Below are 18139 nucleotides of genomic sequence, written 5' to 3'. Positions count from 1 at the left end.
CATGGCAACTCTCTCCAGTATTTTTGCCTGGAGAATCCCATGGACAGAGAAACCTGGAGGGCTACAGTCCACAGGGTGGCAAAGAGTCAGATACAACTGAAGTGACAGAGCACGCATACAGGCACATGGTTCATAAAACATGAAGGAAACATGAATTCAAGATTCTAATGGGAACATGAGAACTCTTTGAGTGCCACTGGTGTATGGAGGCTTGTTGATGGGAATGGAGGCTTGGTGATGGGATCCCCACCAAGGAACACTTATTTAAAGAGAATATTTTCTTGTTTGGAGTCTGATAGGTAAAATGAACTGGGTGCTTGCAACCGTATTTCTTACCTCCTCAGATTAGGAGAATGGGCTTGACACCTGTAGGTCTTTGGGCGTAATATCCAGATGACAGAGCCTAGAGAACTTTAATCACAGATAGTAGAGGCAAGTTGGAAATACCTATACCTGTTCTAGATGATGATATTTCTAAAGAATAAAAATGATTCTAATTTATTATGTAAACAATGGTGAATGAGGCAGTGCCAGGCACTATGCCCAGAGACCAGACTAGTTAGATGTCAATTTGTCCATCTTCAATCATCATCTCTTCAAAACTTCAATGGTCCCCTATTGTCCACAAGATTACATTAAAAAAAGTCTCAAGACCACTTCCAGTCTGGCCTCAACCTATCTTTTGAACCGTTATCTCCAACTGTCACACCCCCACTTAATTGTACTTACTCTGATCACAGAGAAAGCAGACAGTGCTTTCCAATAAACCTTATTATTTTACAACTTTATGACTTTGCATGTGTTGAGAGGAACAGTGGGAAAGGAAAAAAATGCATTAATGGACATAGTGTAGCTTTTAAAGTTGAGAGTTGAGTGACCACAGGCAAATTATTTATGCTCTGAGCCTCCTCTTCCTCATTTGTAAGATAGGGATAATAATTTTTTTTTACTTGTGGTGTTGTGTGGTTTGTATGAGATACATGCAATGCACCTAGCATAGCACCTGCAACGAAAGAGATGCTCCATAAAATAGATTCTCCTCTGTCCTTCTTCCTATTTGGAGTTCAATGGCCCCACCTGCTGTGAGTTCCTACTCATCTTTCAAGACTCTGTCAAATTACACCTCATTTACACAGCCCATAATAAGATACCCCAACGAGTACCTTATAGAATTAGGACGAATAACTTGACAACAAACAGAAGATGATTGGGAGGAAGGAGGGACCTAGAACAAACAGACCAGATGACACTTTTCTTTCTTTGTGTCCGAAACACATTTTCTCACAGAAAAGGCTTCCTAGCCTAATTTCTCTGGGTTTTGCTTGCCTTAACTACTCTCTCACATACTTCCCATCCTGCTTCCTCTCTCAAATTTACCCATCTCATCTATGGTTTCTTCCAATGCTCTTGTTGGCTGGTAGACAAGTCTTTCAGCTCCTGGTTTACACCTTGACAAGTGAGATATCATTCCTTTTTACTGCCTTTAGATTTCCCATGTTATTTTTGTTCCTTTACTGGATTCTCTGTGGCTTTGTTTTTTGACATTCTTGGACCAAAAACTGCAAGGTCACTTTGCATCATAGACTCACAAGATTGTAAATATGGGTCTAAATACATCTCTCCCCACTTTGTTTTGTACACAAAGAATAGGAAGCTCAGAGAGGTGAAAAGCCTTTATTGAGATAATACTTAGCTGTTGATTGAGGCTCTGACCTCAGCCTTTTCAGTGCTTGTCTGTTGTCCCCTGACTTCTTTGATCCTAAAGTACCTTGAAATTTCATAGAACTCCAGTTGGAAGAGTGTCAAAATAATGCCCTGTAGCTGTGTGGGGGTACAACCCAAATCCAAATGATTCCTTTTCTATACTGCTAAGCCACAAGGTCATTTTAGTCAAGCCAACTAGGATGATGTAGGCCAAGGACATCCATGACCATGTGGATGGAAGGAGGTGAATCTTTCAAGGCGGGCTGCTCTTGTAAAGAACTGTAGGTGAAGCAATTTATCTCACAAAGTTGGGCAGGACCATTCAGAGATGTCAGAATGCCCAGCAGACAGTCTCTCTCCACTGAATTTCCTACTTGATATGATTTCTTAACTTAATTTCTTCCTAGTTCTGGGTAGATAGTGATTGTGGTTTTGTAGAGATTTGTATTCAAGGAAACTATAACAGTGTGACTAGGTCTTTCTGTAAATAATGAAAGTAAGAGGAAAAGAGTGAATATTTATTGAGTACTTAAACAAGGTCTGGTAATTTTACATACATGTTTTTACATAAATCTTCACAAAAGCATCAATGGAGTTGTGAGAAATGTTCCCATTTTATAGATGAGGAAACTGAGGCTTAGGCATGATAACTAATTTGCCAAATATTGCTCAGCAGGCTAAACCCAGATTCAAATTTTGACTTATTCGTTTGGACAATATGAGGTATAGAAAGACCTTGACTGCAATCTTATAGAACTAATTTCTAGACTCTAATATTCTATTTGTACTGACTTCAATAGACCTCCTGAGTTCTGTCTATATTTCTTTTTCATCATTTTAAAACCAGGTGTTAATTCTCTTTTACTATCTTATAGGGATATTGGAAAATCAGGTAAAACAATGGATTTGACAGTGCTTTGGGAAATGAGGAAGTACACAAATGCAAGTCACTATTATCATTTTATTACAAATTGAATATTTAATAGATGCAGAAAGCCTAAGAAGAAGTGTACATTGTTTTTCAAATTATTTTGGAAGATAACCAAAATCCAGAGTGTCTCTTAGAATATTCTATTCCACTATCAGATTAACCTCATTAACTGTTTTCAACTATGAATTAAAATGGTATGACTAAATTCAGAGGACTTCCCTGGTGGCTCAGTGGTAAAGAGTCTACCTGCCAATGCAGGAGATGTAGGTTCAATACCTGAGATTGGAAGATTACCTGGAGAAGGAAATGGCAACACACTCCAGTATTCTTGCCTGGGAAACCCCATGGACAGAGGAGCCTGGTGGGCTATATAGTCCGTGGGGATACAAAAGAGCTGGACATGACTTAACAAATAAAACTAAATTCAGAAGTTCTATTTCTTAGTATTCAAAAGCAATCTGACCTGTCTATATCCTGTGCTAAATGTTTTGTGTGCATTGAATGAAATTCTAACATTTGTCTGACAATCACCTTATGTATATTCTTATAATGCATTAGTAGACATTGTCACTTTCATACCATGTTCACATCTTTTACTTTCAATTATGTTGAAATTCAATAATTTCAAAATTTCAATAATTCAAAAATTATTTAACAATTTCAAAATTCAATAATGTTGTAGATAAAGCTAACTTTCTGTTTGTTAGGACAGAAGAAACAATACACTCTTAACCATGAACAAACTAGGAAGAAAACCTTTCCTTTTGACTTCTGTTACCACTTGGATTCTGATTTCCTTTTTAGTATATAGGAGCTCATTGATGTTTTTAAATATAGGTATAAACATAAATAAGTATATATTATTTTTTCTGAGAATAAAAGTATAAAGGGTGACTGAAAAATGTAATTTTCCTGGTAAGCTTGAAGAAAGTCTCATTATTGTAGTTTTTGTCTATTATTTGTTACTATGAAAGTGTGCAATGGAGTACTTACCAAGTTACCTTGACTGCACTGATGCTAGGGTTTAAGTGCAATCAAGGTGATAAGAACAAAGTGAAATCTAAAAAATGTGTTCATTTACAGGGATAGAGGAACATCTTGTGAAAAAGTCTCGGGAAATGAAGATTCTGAATACAGTGGGGCAGCTGAAATTGAAATTTGGCCTTGCACTCTTCTCCTGTGAAACAGTTGGTGTGTATGAGTTGAGGGTTGTATCACTAGAAGTTATTACACTTGTGGGTTCATGACTTTTAATTTTGTACCCCCTTCTTACCAGCTCCCATCTCCAGAAAGACTATAAGTTAGAAAAGGTGACCTTTTGTCACAGTAGTTGCAACATGGGTTTCTGACTGGAAAGGTTCAGCAGGTTTGTTCTAGATCCAGAAGCCTCGGGTTGAAAGTATTCTCATCTATCAGCCATAGGAGCTTAATAGAGCTAAGGCTACTCTGGGGAGCTAATGGAACCTGGAAGCTATGGGTGATCTTAATTTGAGTGGCTGACTCTTAATAGATATAAGTCTCTTCAGTGATTCCAAGCATTGCTTGAGGGAGAAGAAATCTGGGAAAACTTGGGCTTCCAGCCATCGAGATTTACTTATAAATGTCAGCAGTGCCACACTGTGCTTGCTAACTTAAGAAAGCTGCTAGATTGCCAGTAAATAATTGCACAATTCACAAATAAGCAGATACATAAGTAAACACTTTTATTCCCACAAAGAATTTAAATAAAACTGCAAAAATACATCCTACAAATTTCTTTTAGAAATGAAGCTAAATCACACAATTGATACCAATACTGCTTTTACCACCAGATACCACAGATTAACCTGGGGGAACTAGGGGAACAAGGGAAGTGGCGACAGATACTTATTGTAATGCAAAGTGAGGGAAGAAGAGTGTTAGGGGAGCTGAATCAGGCCAGAATCAGGGTTGTATATGGTGACATTAATGTTCAAGTATGGTTGCTTTTTGTCAATATCAGATACAACTTCATAAATGTGCCCAGGTCTAGAAACATAGGAGAGGGTCAGATCAAGAAACCATATAGAAAATGACGTTTCGCTCTCATGCTTGAAACTAGAAAGTCTGTTCAGTTAAATTCCTGTCATCTGTCCTCGGTCCTGGGGAACCAATACAACACCAAAAGCTCAGTCAGTTTCTCCCAATGCAAAAGAGATATTTTCTGCATTACTGGACTCCATAGATACCTGAGACCACTGCTTGTCATTATTCACTCATCTGGCCTCCTAAGAATTATAGACCAAGAGATAACATGGATTTCAAATTATTTGGGCCATGGTGAGAGGGAAGCTATTACATCAATCAAATCCAAAATAAAAGTTACTCAAAATAAAGGGTGTAATGGTAGAAGGATTTCTTTTTCTTTTTTTTTTTAATTTTTAAATTTTTTTAAGTAATTAATTTATTTTTTATTAGAGGCAAATTATTTTACAATATTATATTGGTTGGTTTTGCCATACATTGACATGAATTCACCCCGGGTTTACATAAGTTCCCCCTCCTGAACCCCTCTCCCACCTCCCTCTTCCCTTTATCCTCCCTCTGGGTCATCCCCGCAAGCCAGCCCCAAGCATCCTATAACATGCATCAACCCTGAACTAGTGATTCGTTTCACATATGACAACATACGTGTTTCAAAGCACAGAATTCTGTGTTGATACTGGCTATAGGATTTCTCCCAGTGAAAAATCTATAAATGGGCACCTGAAATCTGCATACCAGTTTCTGTATTTAGGGATATATTTGCATTATTCTGTTAGTGTGGAATGTAACTTCTATATTTTCAAAGAAATCTGTGTCAGTCCGCCTTTCAAATCGCTGAAACAACTCTAAAATGACCATGGCTTAAAGATTGATCTCTCACTTGTCACTATCCCTGTTCAGTTGGGGAGGGTGGGACAGTGTGTGGCTTGTGGGTATGGAGAGCATAACAGGTAGGAAGGCCAGAGGTCCGCAAGTGGCAGGAAGAAATAAACTGCAAATGGCAAACTTTTTTTTTCCTTCTCTAAACAAAATTAAAAGAGGCTTCTTTCAATTCTGTGTTGACGACACCTCGTTCTGCCTCGAGCTAACCAATGCATTTTTCTTATGGAAGTGTTTTTTTTAAGTTATGTTAATGAAACTATGTATTTGCTTTGAAGTCTGCCTTTCTTCAAAACAGTTCTGCCTAAGACTAACATTTTTTTCTTTTCTCAAACCTTGGGCTAATAATGACTCAACAAACCAGTATTCACGTCAATTGTTTTATGGCCGGGGATGACCCACCCCATGCCATTCTATCTCAGAAATACATATTATGGGAGACAGGCCTGGTGAAACTCCCTCAGCCTTGAGATGTCTCTCTTATCTAATTAATAGCTTGCTAACAGACATAAAACACCTTGCTGAAAATTAGCAAGGGGGCATTCTTTCTGCCCCCTTCTGATGTCTGTGTCAGAAGCTTTCTCTGTCTCTCTTATACTTTAATAAAATTTTGAGACACAAAAACCTCCATTGGTCAAGCCTGGTCTCTGACCCAGGATCGAAATCCTCTCCTCCGAAGGTCATGAATCCTGGCGTAGCACACAGCTCACAGCAGCAATTTTTTCAGTATTTGGGGGGAAGATCACAGACATAAAGTGCCATTTTCACCGCAGCATACCAAGGAATATTTCATCAACATGGTTTATCATTGTTGGTGACCCTTAATCACTTGACTCAGGTGGCATTTGTTGTCTTTTTCTGCTGTAAAAGTACTCTTCCTTGGCCACCTTTCCCTCTTTCTCTACTTACTGTAGTTTTTGGAAGTTTCTATGTGTAGCCCAAATGCTTATAGTGTGGAGAGATATGCTTTAACTCTATCGAGGGTGCAGTATCTACATAAATTATTTGTAACTCTTCCACAAGGGAGATTTATGTCTTTCCCTCTATTCATTTATTTATTGATATTCCTGCCACTGTATTTTTTTTTTCTGAACACTTCCATACTGTCTGTACAAGATGTTCCCGGCTCATGTTGTGTATTTCCTGCCCTAGTCCTAGAATCAGCCACTTGTCCAAGGGACCCTAGTTCTTTTTACTGGACAATGATATTAGAAAATAACATCTGGGTGCTGGGTGTGCTGTGGCTACAGGATCAGCTGACAGAGCAAGTGTATGGATGTACATATATACGTAAATGTTTTTCTATATCACCATCTGTATCTGTATTAGTTTAAGTGCATATGGATTCTTCAACTCTAATCCATTACCACATGGATCTTTCTGGGATTCTCTCCTTGTTTGTTTGTAATATCCCACTTCAGCATTGAGAAACCTGGCTCTCTTCAGCTGGGATTCATTTTAATTGTACCATTATGTACAGCGGTACTAGAATTGTTAACCCAGGGAAGACAACTTTATCAGCAAGAGTTCAGTTATGTCAGGTTTGTTTTTTCATTAGTCTTACAGTCTAATCATTTCCAGTTATTCAAGTCAGCACTTTTTGTCCCTGTTCTCTTCTATAAGTTTCTATCAGAACTTATAGCTAGACTGTTTCGCCACATTTGACATTCCATCCTGAAATTCATTTCCTAAATTATATTTAAAAATGTGTATACATTCCCTTCTTGTGCTGTAAAAGGTTATGGGTTTTGACAATTTCATAGTCCCGTGTATCCACCATTACAATAACATACAGGATGGTTTCAATGGCTTCAAGTATCCCTGGTGCTTTTCTTATTTAACCCATTTCCCCTCCATAACCACTAATCTTTTTAATGTCCTATCAATTCTTCATTTTCTGGAATGTGATACAACAGCCCCCTCACTGATTTCTTTAACCTGGCAACAGGCATCAAAGATGAACATATCTCCTTAAAGTTTCATAGATCATATCCTCTCTTAATCACCAAATAACATTCCATTATATGGATATATCACCATTTAATTATCCATTTACAGACTGAACAATAGAACACTTCTAGTTTGGGCAGTTATGAACATAGTGCTATACACATTTATGTGCAGATTTTTGTGTGGACATACTTTTTCAGTTCCGTGAGTACTTAAGAGTATAATTATCGGATTGTATGGCAGAATTAGGTTTAGCTTTGTAAGAAGCTGCCAAAATATCTTCCAAAGTAGCTATAAACAGCAATCAGTGATAATTCCTCTCACTTTATATCCTTGTCAGCAACTGATATTGTCAGTTATATTTTTTATGCTTATAGCAGCTTTATTTGTAATTACCCAAACATGGAAACAACCAAGACGTCACTTAACAGGCGAGAAGATACATGAAATGGGGTGCATCCAGGCAATTTAGAGACAAAGGAAATGAACTACCTAGCCATGAGAAGACATGCAGAAAACTCCAAGTGTATATTGCCAATTGAAAGAAGCTATCTGAAAAGGTCACACCTCATATGATCCCTACCACATGGGACACAGCAGGGAAGACAAATCCACAGAGATGGCAAAAATATCAGTGGGTTTCCAGGGGTTCAGGTGGAGGTAGAAAAGAACACAGTGCTTCTCATCCCAGGATTCTCATGCCACCCCTATAGAGCCCCAACATTCCTCAAGATGGGGCTACTTTGGGAAGAGTGACTGGGAGAGCAGCCTCTGGAGCCTGATGCCACCATTTTTTGAGCTACCCATGAAGTTCAGTGAATCTTTTCTGAATTTCAACCATTCTGATATGTATGTGCAAGTATATCATTTTTGGTTCAATTTAAAGTTCCTTAATGTCAGATGATATTGAGCATTTTTTCATATATTTATTTGCCATCTTTGGTGAGGTGTCTGTTCAGATCTTTAGTCCATTTTTAAGTTGGCCTGTTTGTTTTCCTATTGTTGATTTTTTAAGTTCTTTGTATATTTTAGATATAAGTCCTTTATCGGATATTTATATTGCAAATATTTCCCCCTAGTCTGTGTTGTCTTTTCATTCTCTTAACAGCGTCTTTTGCAGAGCAGAAGTTTTTAATTTTAATGAAGTCCAATTTATCCATTTGTTTTTACATGAATTGTGACTCAGTTTCTTTATTTTTTTTTTAGTGTTCTGTCTTTCCGCATGGCCTCTATGGAGTCCTCCACTGGACACTTTGAATGTAGCCACCACACCTAGTGATAAAAGATATACTATTTACATGATTCTGTAGGATGCTGTAGGTCCTAGCCTGCCAGGTTCCTCTGTCCACGGGAGTCTCCTGGCAAGAATACTGGAGTGGGTGAAATTTCTTGCTCCCGTGTATCTTCCTGACCCACGGATCAAACTTGCATCTCTTACATCTCCTGCATTGATAGGTGGGTTCTTTACCACTGCGCCACCTGGGAGGCCCTTATGACTAATATATGGTTTTTAAACACCATCTGAGAGCTGGACCATAAAGAAGGTGGAGCGCTGAAGAATTGATGCCTTTGAACTGTGAAGGTAAAGAAGACTCCTGAGAGTCCCTTGGATGGCAACGAGATCAAACCCGTCAATCTTAAGGGAAACCAACCCTGAATACTCATTGGAAGGACTGATGTTGAAGCTGAAACTTCATATTTTGGTCATCTGATGTGAAAAACTGACACATTGGAAAAGTCCCTGATGGTAGGAAAGATTGAGGGCAGAAGGGGAAGAGGGCATCAGAGGATGAGATGGCTGGATCACATCACCGATGCAATGTACATGAACTTGGGCAAACTTTGAGAGATGGTGAGGGGTAGAGAAGCCTGGCATGCTGTAGTCCATGGGGTCACAAAGAGACATGACCGGTCGACTGAACAACAACAAAATGCCACCTTGGACATTAGTTTATGAAAGGATATATTTTGCAACGGAGAAAGCAACGGCAAGCCACTCCAGTACTCTTGCCTAGAAAATCGCATGGACAGAGGAGCCTGGTGGGCTGCAGTCCATGGGGTCACTACTAGTCAGACACGACTGAGCGACTTCACTTTCACTTTTCACTTTCACACATTGGAGAAGGAAATGGCAACCCATTCCAGTGTTCTTGCCTGGAGAATCCCAGGGATGGCGGAGCCTGGTCGGCTGCCATCTATGGGGTCGCACAGAGTTGGACATGACTGAAGCAACTTAGCAGCAGCAGCAGCATATTTTGCAAGGTACTATAACTTAAGTTGCCAAATCTGCTGGGCCACAGGAAAATTGTTAGAATGGAATCACAGTGAAAACATATTTCCTCAAAGTAATCATGAAAGATTCTGATGTTTCCAAGTGTCTCTGCAGAGATTTATGGGGCTTAACTCACTATGTTCCCTGTCAGTTCATTTGAGGTATTATAGCAAAAATACCTTTGTTGGATTACACAACAAAGATTTATTTCTGACAGTTCTGGAAGCTGGGAAGTACAAGATCAAGGTGCCAAAGTCAGTGTTGGATGAGGGCTAATCTCCTGGTTATAGATGGCTGGCTTCTAGCTGTGTCTTCACATGGTGGGAGGGGCAAGAGAGCTCTCTGGGGTCTCTTTTTAAATTTTTATTTATATATATTTTAGGGGGGCTATTTTACATGGGCACTAATCCTATTCATGAGGATTCACTCTCATGATCTAGTCACTTCTCCAAGGCCCCCACTTCCTAATAACATCACACTGGGGATTAGCATTCAACAAATGAGTTAGGGGGTGGCACACAAACACTTAGTCTATAACCTTTCATCACTGAACCGCCAGGAGAGGAAAAAGAAAAATGAGAAAGAAAATTCCCTGAAAGACTCTCAAATACCTGCCAATCTGTGAACTAGATTAACTTCCCTGAGGACCATGGAGAAGATGCTTCACAGTTTGTTTCTACATTTTTAGAGGGAAGGCGATGGGTCTAGAATCATCTGAGACTCAAAAGTGAGAACTGAACCATGCTTATGATGGCACTACCTAAAAGGAAGTTAGAGGGTAAACTAGTTACTTGATTTTGGTATTAGTCTCTGCTTGTTCCATGAAAATTTGTAAAAATGTTGGCTAATGCAGCTAATATTTGGTCCATTTACTATGAAGGATGTCAAGATTTTCAGTGGTTTCGTTTTTCCATCGGCCCTTAGGAATATTTCCTTTGAATGCTGGTAGCATATTCCACCCATTCTCTGTACAGAGATCACAGTAAATATAAATTAGGTTTTATAAAGAGATGTAAAGATTTAGGGAACTGAACCAATTTTATCAAATTTCAAATTCATATTGAAAAAGTAAAATGACAGCATTAGTTTATAAATGAGCATAACCTTTCTTTTTTCTTTCATAGATAATGGCGAAGATTATCTATGGAAAATAGACCTGGAAATGACTGTGGTGCCAATTGTGAACTCCTTATTGCAAAATTCAGGCTTAAATTGAAGGAAGTAAGGGAAACCGCTAGACCATTCAGGTATGACCTAAATCAAATCCCCTATGATTATACAGCGGTGGTGACAAATAGCTTCAAGGTCTTAGATCTGGTAGACTAGGTGCCTGAAGATCTATGGACAGAGATTCATAACATTGTAGAGGAGGTGGTGACCATAACTATCCCAAAGAAAAAGAAATGCAAGAAAGCAAAGTGGTTATCTAGGAGGCCTTACAAATAGCTTAGAAAAGAAGGAAAAAGCAAAGGAGAAAGGGAAAGATACACCCAACTGAATGCAGAGTCTCAGAGATGGGCGAGCGGAGATAAGAAAGACTTCGTAAGCAAACAATGTAAAGAAATAGAGAAAAACAATAGAATGGGAGAGACTAGAGATCTCTTCAAGAAAATTGGAAATACCAAAGGAACATTTCATGCAAGGATAGGCAAAACAAAGGACAGAAATGGCAAGGACCTAACAGAAGCAGAAAATATTAAGAAGAGGTGCCAAGAATACACGAAGAACTATACAAGAATGACCCAGATAACCATTTTAGTGTGGTCACTCACCTAGAGCAAGACATCCTGGAGTGTGAAGTTAAGAGAGCCTTAGGAAGCATTACTATGAACAAAGCTAGTGGAGGTGATGGAATTCCAACTGAGCTATTTCAAATCCTAAAATATGATATTATTAAAGTGCTGCACTCAATATGTCGGCAAATTCAGAAAACTCAGCAGTGGTCACAGGACCGGAAAAGGTCAGTTTTCATTCCAACCCCAAAGAAAAGCAAAGTGAAGGATACTCAAACTACTGTACATTACTGTACATTAATTTCACATACTAGCAAAGTAACGCTCAAAATCCTTCAAGCTAGCATTCAATAGTACATGAACTGAGAACTTTCAGATGTTCAAGCTTTAGAAGAGGCAGAGGAACTAGAGATCAAATTGTCAACATCTACTGGATCATAGAAAAAGTAAGAGAATTTCAGAGATACTTCTACTTCATTGACTACATGAAAACTTTTGACTACGTGGATCATAACAAACTGTGGAAAATTCTTAAAGTGATGGGAATACCAGACCACCTTACCTGTCTACTGATATACCTATATGCAGGTCAAGAAGCAACAGTTAGAAGCAGACATGGAACACCAGACTGGTTCACAATTGGTAAAGGAATATGTCGAGGCTGTATATTGTCACCCTGCTTATTTAACTTATATGCAGAGTGTGTGCATGCTGAGTCCCTTCAGTCATTCCTACTCTTTGTGACCCCATGGATTGTAGCCTACCAGTCTCCTCTGTCCATGGGGATTCTGCAGGCAAGAATACTGGAGTGGGTTGCCATGCCCTCCTCCGGGGGATCTTCCTGACCCAGGGATCAAACCTGTGTCTCTTTTGTCTCTTGCATTGACAGGTGGGTTCTTTACAGACTGGTGCCCTCTATGCAGAGTACATCATGTGAAATGCTGGGCTGAATGACTCACAAGTTGGAATCAAGATTGCTGGAAGAAATAGCAACAACCTCAGATATGCAGATGATATCACTTTAATGGCAGAAAGTGAAGAGGAACTAAAGAGCCTCTTGATGAGGGTATAAGTGGACAGATGAAAAAATGGCATAAAATTCAACATTCAAAAAACTAAGATCATAACATCCAGTCCCATCACTCATGGAAAACAGATGGGGAAAAAGTGAAAACAGTGACAGTTTATTTTCTTGGGCGCCAAAATCATTTCAGACAGTAATGAAATTAAAAGATGCTTGCTCTTTGGAAGGAAAGCTATGACAAACCTAGAGAGCATATTAAAAAGCAGAGACATCACTTTACCAACAAAGGTCCATAAAGTCAAAGTTATAGTTTTTCCAGTAGTCATGTATGGTTGTAAGATTGGACCATAAAGATCTATAAAGGTTGAGCATCAAAGAACTGATGCTTTTGAATTATGGTGCTGGAGAGGACTCTTGAGTGTCTCTTGAACTGCAAGAAGATCAAACCAGTCAATACTAAAGGAAATCAATGCTAAATATTCATTAGAAGGACTGTTGAAGCTGAAGCTCCAATATTTTGGTCACCTGATGCGAAGAGCTGACTCGTTGGAAAAGACCCTGATGCTGGGAAAGATCAAGGACTGAAGGAGAAGGGGGCAACAGAGGATGAGATAGTTGGATGGCATCACCAACTCAATCAACATGAGTTTGAGCAAACTCTGGGAGATAATGAAGGACAGGGAAGCCTGGTGTGCTGCAGTGCATGGGGTCAGTAAGACACAACTTAGTAACTGAAGAGTAAACACAGCACTTTTAAAACATCCACTAATCTTAAGCTTTGTATAAGATTCCAAAACCTTCTTGATTATATGCCTTAATTATAATATTATGATTATAGACATCAAAAATATGCAAACTTATTAACACATTCTATACATTTGAAGTTGCAGCAACATTATTATGGACATTAAAAACCTTCCAAAGATAGCTGTTCAAATAGAAGATATTTCATTAATATAAAAGTTAAAATTCCAATTTTTTTCTACATTCCAATGGATGTCCTTGCCACATTATGGGTCATGCTCACTTAAAGAATTTGCTAAAATAATGACACTTTATGTAATGTACTTTAAATCAGAATTTTCTAAGCAATGGTGAGTAATCACTATAAAACTTTATTTTACAAGAATTTCATCTATATTTTTTAGGATTAGATATCACACAGCCCATGCTGTTGAAATGGAAATCTACCAAATAAGTTTTGTTCAAATTCTGGGAGAAAATAATCTAGCTTTCTCAGAAAACTTTGTCTTTGACTCAGGTATAGTCAATTAATTACATATTTAAATTTCTATGATGCAGAAAGATTAAGACCAACAATTTCCACTTTCCTGAGGATGATTTAGATAATCATGAAAATAAATTTTCCTCTATGCACCTGAAGAAGTGAAAGAGTCTGAAGCAAAAAAGATGCAAGGAGCTAAAGAGGATCCAAGAAAAGCAAAAAATCAGGAACCAAAACAAAAGTAAACTAATTAAAATTATAGCATATGAGTAATAATTAACATTTACTGAATACTTGCTATGTGCCAGAAATTGCCCTTGCTAAGTGATTTACAAACACACATTACCTATTTCATCTTTACAAAAGCTAGGAAATATGTGTTAATTATTATCTCTCTTATAGAATGAGCAAACTGGCTCCTGAGATGAAAGATTAATGGAAAAAGGCTTTATTTCTGGGAAATAAAATATGTTTAAGTAATTGTCAGTTGTTAGGTATATCCTTCTGTCAGAAGAGTTTCCTGCAGTATGTAAGAAGTTGAATTTGCTTACGCTTTACGTCTTTCCAGCACTATGTTTTTATAAGTATTTTTGTACTTACTTTGTGCTTACCATTCTTCTAGATGCTTACCAGGTATATAAACTTGAACAAGTCACCTAACTCCAATGAGTCTCACTTTGACTATCTGTAAGTTGGGGCTATCCTATCTGACTGGCTTTTCTTTTTTTATATATAGTTTTTTTTTCCTTTTTTTAAAAAAATTTATTTATTTTAATTGGAGGCTAATTACTTTACATTATGGTATTGGTTTTGCCATACATGATTGGCTTTTCTTAAGAAAATCTCATAAAAATCCAACATGTGTATGTTTTGAGGACTTTCTATGATATTCTATCTGCTTAAGGCATCCTTATCATTATTATTAAAATGTGATATAATCTCTGTGATACAGGAGTTCTTCATTCATGAAGAAATTTTACTTACAGCGTGAAGTCATATTCATACATGAAGCAGATAACATTTTATTTTCATTTTTCCTATTTGAGTCATCTGGCCTCAGGTGTGGATAGACAAAGGAAACATTAATCAAAGACAGGAAGTAGTTCTAGTTTTTTCATTGTGGTAGGAGAGACCATCTCTGGTAAAGTCAAAAGTAAAATTGAGGGGTTTTATTCTCAGTTCAAAAATTGGTTTTTCCTCCAACTTACAGTATTGACTATTAAGGCACTACATTCTCCTGTTAGCACTGCCTTTGAGGTGTTGGTCACCAACTTGGATGCACCATTTTACTTCCTCAGTCAAACCTTGGCTCACTTCATCAGCATAGTTACCTTTGCCTCCGTCCCTTCCCTTTCTCTCTCCCATTTCCCCTCTCTTCCTTCCTGCCTTCTTCCCTCCCTCTATGCCTCCATAATCATATAAGGATTTAAGGGTGTTCCATATGATAGGCATGGAGAAGGCGATGGCACCCCACTCCAGTACTCTTGCCTGGAAAATCCCACGGACGGAGGAGCCTGGTAGGCTGCAGTCCATGGGATCGCGAAGAGTCGGACACGACTGAGCGACTTCACTTTCACTTTTCACTTTCACACATTGGAGAAGGAAATGGCAACCCACTCCAGTGTTCTTGCCTGCAGAATCCCAGGGACGGGGGAGCCTAGTGGGCTGCTGTCTATGGGGTCGCACAGAGTTGGACACAACTGAAGCGACTTAGCAGCAGCAGCATGCTAGGTGCTGAAAAGTGAAAGTCGCTCAGTCGTGTCCTACTCTTTGCAACCCCATGGACTGTAGTCCAAGGAATTCTCAGGGCCAGAAAACTGGAGTGGGTAGCCTTTCCCTTCTCCAGGGGATCTTCCCAACCCAGGGATCGAACCCAGGTCTCCCATACTGCAGGCGGATTCTTAACCATCTGAGCCACCAAGAAGCCCAAGAATACTGGAGTGGGTAGCTAGGTGCTAGAAATCAATAATTAAATAGATGTTATTGGTCCCATGTAAGAGTCTTACTGAGGAGATATAAGAAAAAAGGCAGTTACAATTCACTGTGATGGTAATATAATAGTGGTAACTCGGCAAGGTTTTGAGAAGGATCAGGGCCTGATCCCAATAAGGAGAAAGAGGGAGGTCAGGGAAAGCTTCTTGGGGCAGGCACAGCTGGGAGAATTAGTAGTCAGCCCAGCGTAGATCATAAGGACACGCAGAGGGGATCAGTGTTTAACTGAAGATGAAGGAAAAGTGCAGTGCTCTTTAATTAGAATGTTCCTGACTCCCAAATCAGGAATTCTCTAGAGTTTTGACTTGAAAAAGTAATCCTTGACTTCTGCGAATTCTCAGTGACTGGCACTCCATGCTTTCTAGACCCTCCTTTCCCGTGGGCAGCCCCAAGGTGCTGATTGAGCCACTGGCCCTCTCTACATCCCAGGGTTTGCCAGTGATTAAGGGCATTTTTGTCTGAGTGCCTAAGTGTTAGGGCAAACTGCCTAGCTCAAATGAATCAATGGACTAAAAATTGTCTTCCCAGCAGGCACTGCCAAAGCAACCTCCAGTCAACGCTCCAGGCAAATGAGAAAAGATCCATTGAACTCAGCAGGAGGCTCTGTTTTGGCTGACTCAGTGCCCTGGAAGCACTTCTCCAGTCATTTATATCTCCGCTTTTCCTCTCTGAGCTCTGCTCTGGATCTCTAATCTTGATTAGATATGTTTTGTGCCAAAGTAGGGGGTGCTGAGATTTCAAATGAAAGTACCTTATCAACATCTCCATGTGCCTGTGACATGCCCATAAAGCAGGCCCAGCTCAATTGTCCATTTTCATTCTCTATTAGTTTAATTCATTGTTGGGTTTGGCCCAAGTAATAAAGGTTTTAATTCAAGAAAAACATTTTAAAAAATGATGAATGAGATTAATTTTGCAAAAATCATGGACAATAAAATAATATTTGTGGTTGAAACTAGAGAGTTTAAGAAACTTGTGAAAACTCATGCAATTGGCTTGTGGAGGAACTGGGCCTAGAACTCATGACTTTTGGCTAATTTTAGTTTTTAAAAATTATTGTTTTCCCTATTTTTAGAGAATATTAAAAATACACTTTAGCTTTTAAAGCTGCAATCCTGCAAAGTAAGTAGGTCACACACCATTACCATACTTGCATAGAAGAGAGGAATTGGATAGACTTGTCAAAAGCAACCCAATGATAAGCAAAAGACCCAGGAATAGATTTATTTCTCTTTTAGGGCCTTTCCTAGTGTGCCATATTGTACAATGTCCTACTTCTATAAATCCCAATGTAAGAGATCTGGTTGAAAGATTATAAGTTAAGGCTATTTCTGTTTCTAGTAATCCATGCTAAGTCACTTCAGTGGTGTATAACTCTTTGGATCCTATGGACCGCAGCCTGCCGGAAGCCACTGTCCATGAGATTCTCCAGGCAAGAATATTAGAGTGCGTTGCTTTGTCCTTCTCCAGGGGTTCTTCCTGACCCAGGGATTGAGCCTGTCTCTGTTATGTCACCTGCATTGGCAGGTGGGTTCTTTAGCTCTAGCACCACCTGGGAAATCCCTGTAACCCATGGGTTTTGAGCAAGTCTCTTTTGTCACTCTGGGGCCCAGGATGCTCTTCACATGTAAAACATGTACATTGTACTGTAGCAGGCTTGCAAATCATTATACCTATAGGAGCTAGGTTTGAGATGGCCAATGAGTAATCAGGCCACATTGAGCCTTCTGCAAGGGGACAACTATGATGCAGTTGCAGCTAATTGCTGCCACACCAGAATGTTGGTCCATGACAGAAACAACTTCTGATTGTTTAAGAGAAGTTGTAAATAAAGCTTTTAATTGATTTTGAATTGTTGGTAAGAGGTTCAAAATTAAAATTAAAAATAAAAACCAGTGATGTTTGAGCCAAAGAGTGATGCCTATAGTTTAGAAGTAGCTTATAAGCTATCAATTTGTAGTGTCTGAATTGCAGGCTATAGAGAACTGGTAACTATTATCATTTCATGTCCTTTTTGAAACTCAACTGTGTAATTATATGGTAAGTTTCCATAGATATTATCATCATCAAAATATATACCTTAAGCACAATTTGTAAGTAGCTTCTAAGTAACTCAAATAATAAACCTAATAAGAATGTAGAAAAAACATAAATCTTAAAATATTGCATTTTATTCCCTTCTATTGGCTGCAAATAGTTATTTTGCCTTTAAGATGACACTGCTCCTGCGTTACTCTTAAACTGTGCTATGAATGTGTTCTGTCACCAACTGCATGACAGCTTTTTTTAGACACCAGCAATTTTATTTTAAATCATTTCTTTTTTCCTTGGCCATCAGAATACAAGAACACAGTTTGATACTTGACAGTCAACCCTTTGCTTCCTGTTCTCTTTCATTATTTGGTGAATATATGATATTTGGTAT

This window comes from Moschus berezovskii, chromosome 28, assembly GCF_049115385.1.
Source record: "Moschus berezovskii isolate FMDL1 chromosome 28, NW_MosBer_1.0, whole genome shotgun sequence".
NCBI lineage: Eukaryota > Metazoa > Chordata > Mammalia > Artiodactyla > Moschidae > Moschus > Moschus berezovskii.
Note: the sequence above shows the minus strand (reverse complement) of the source record.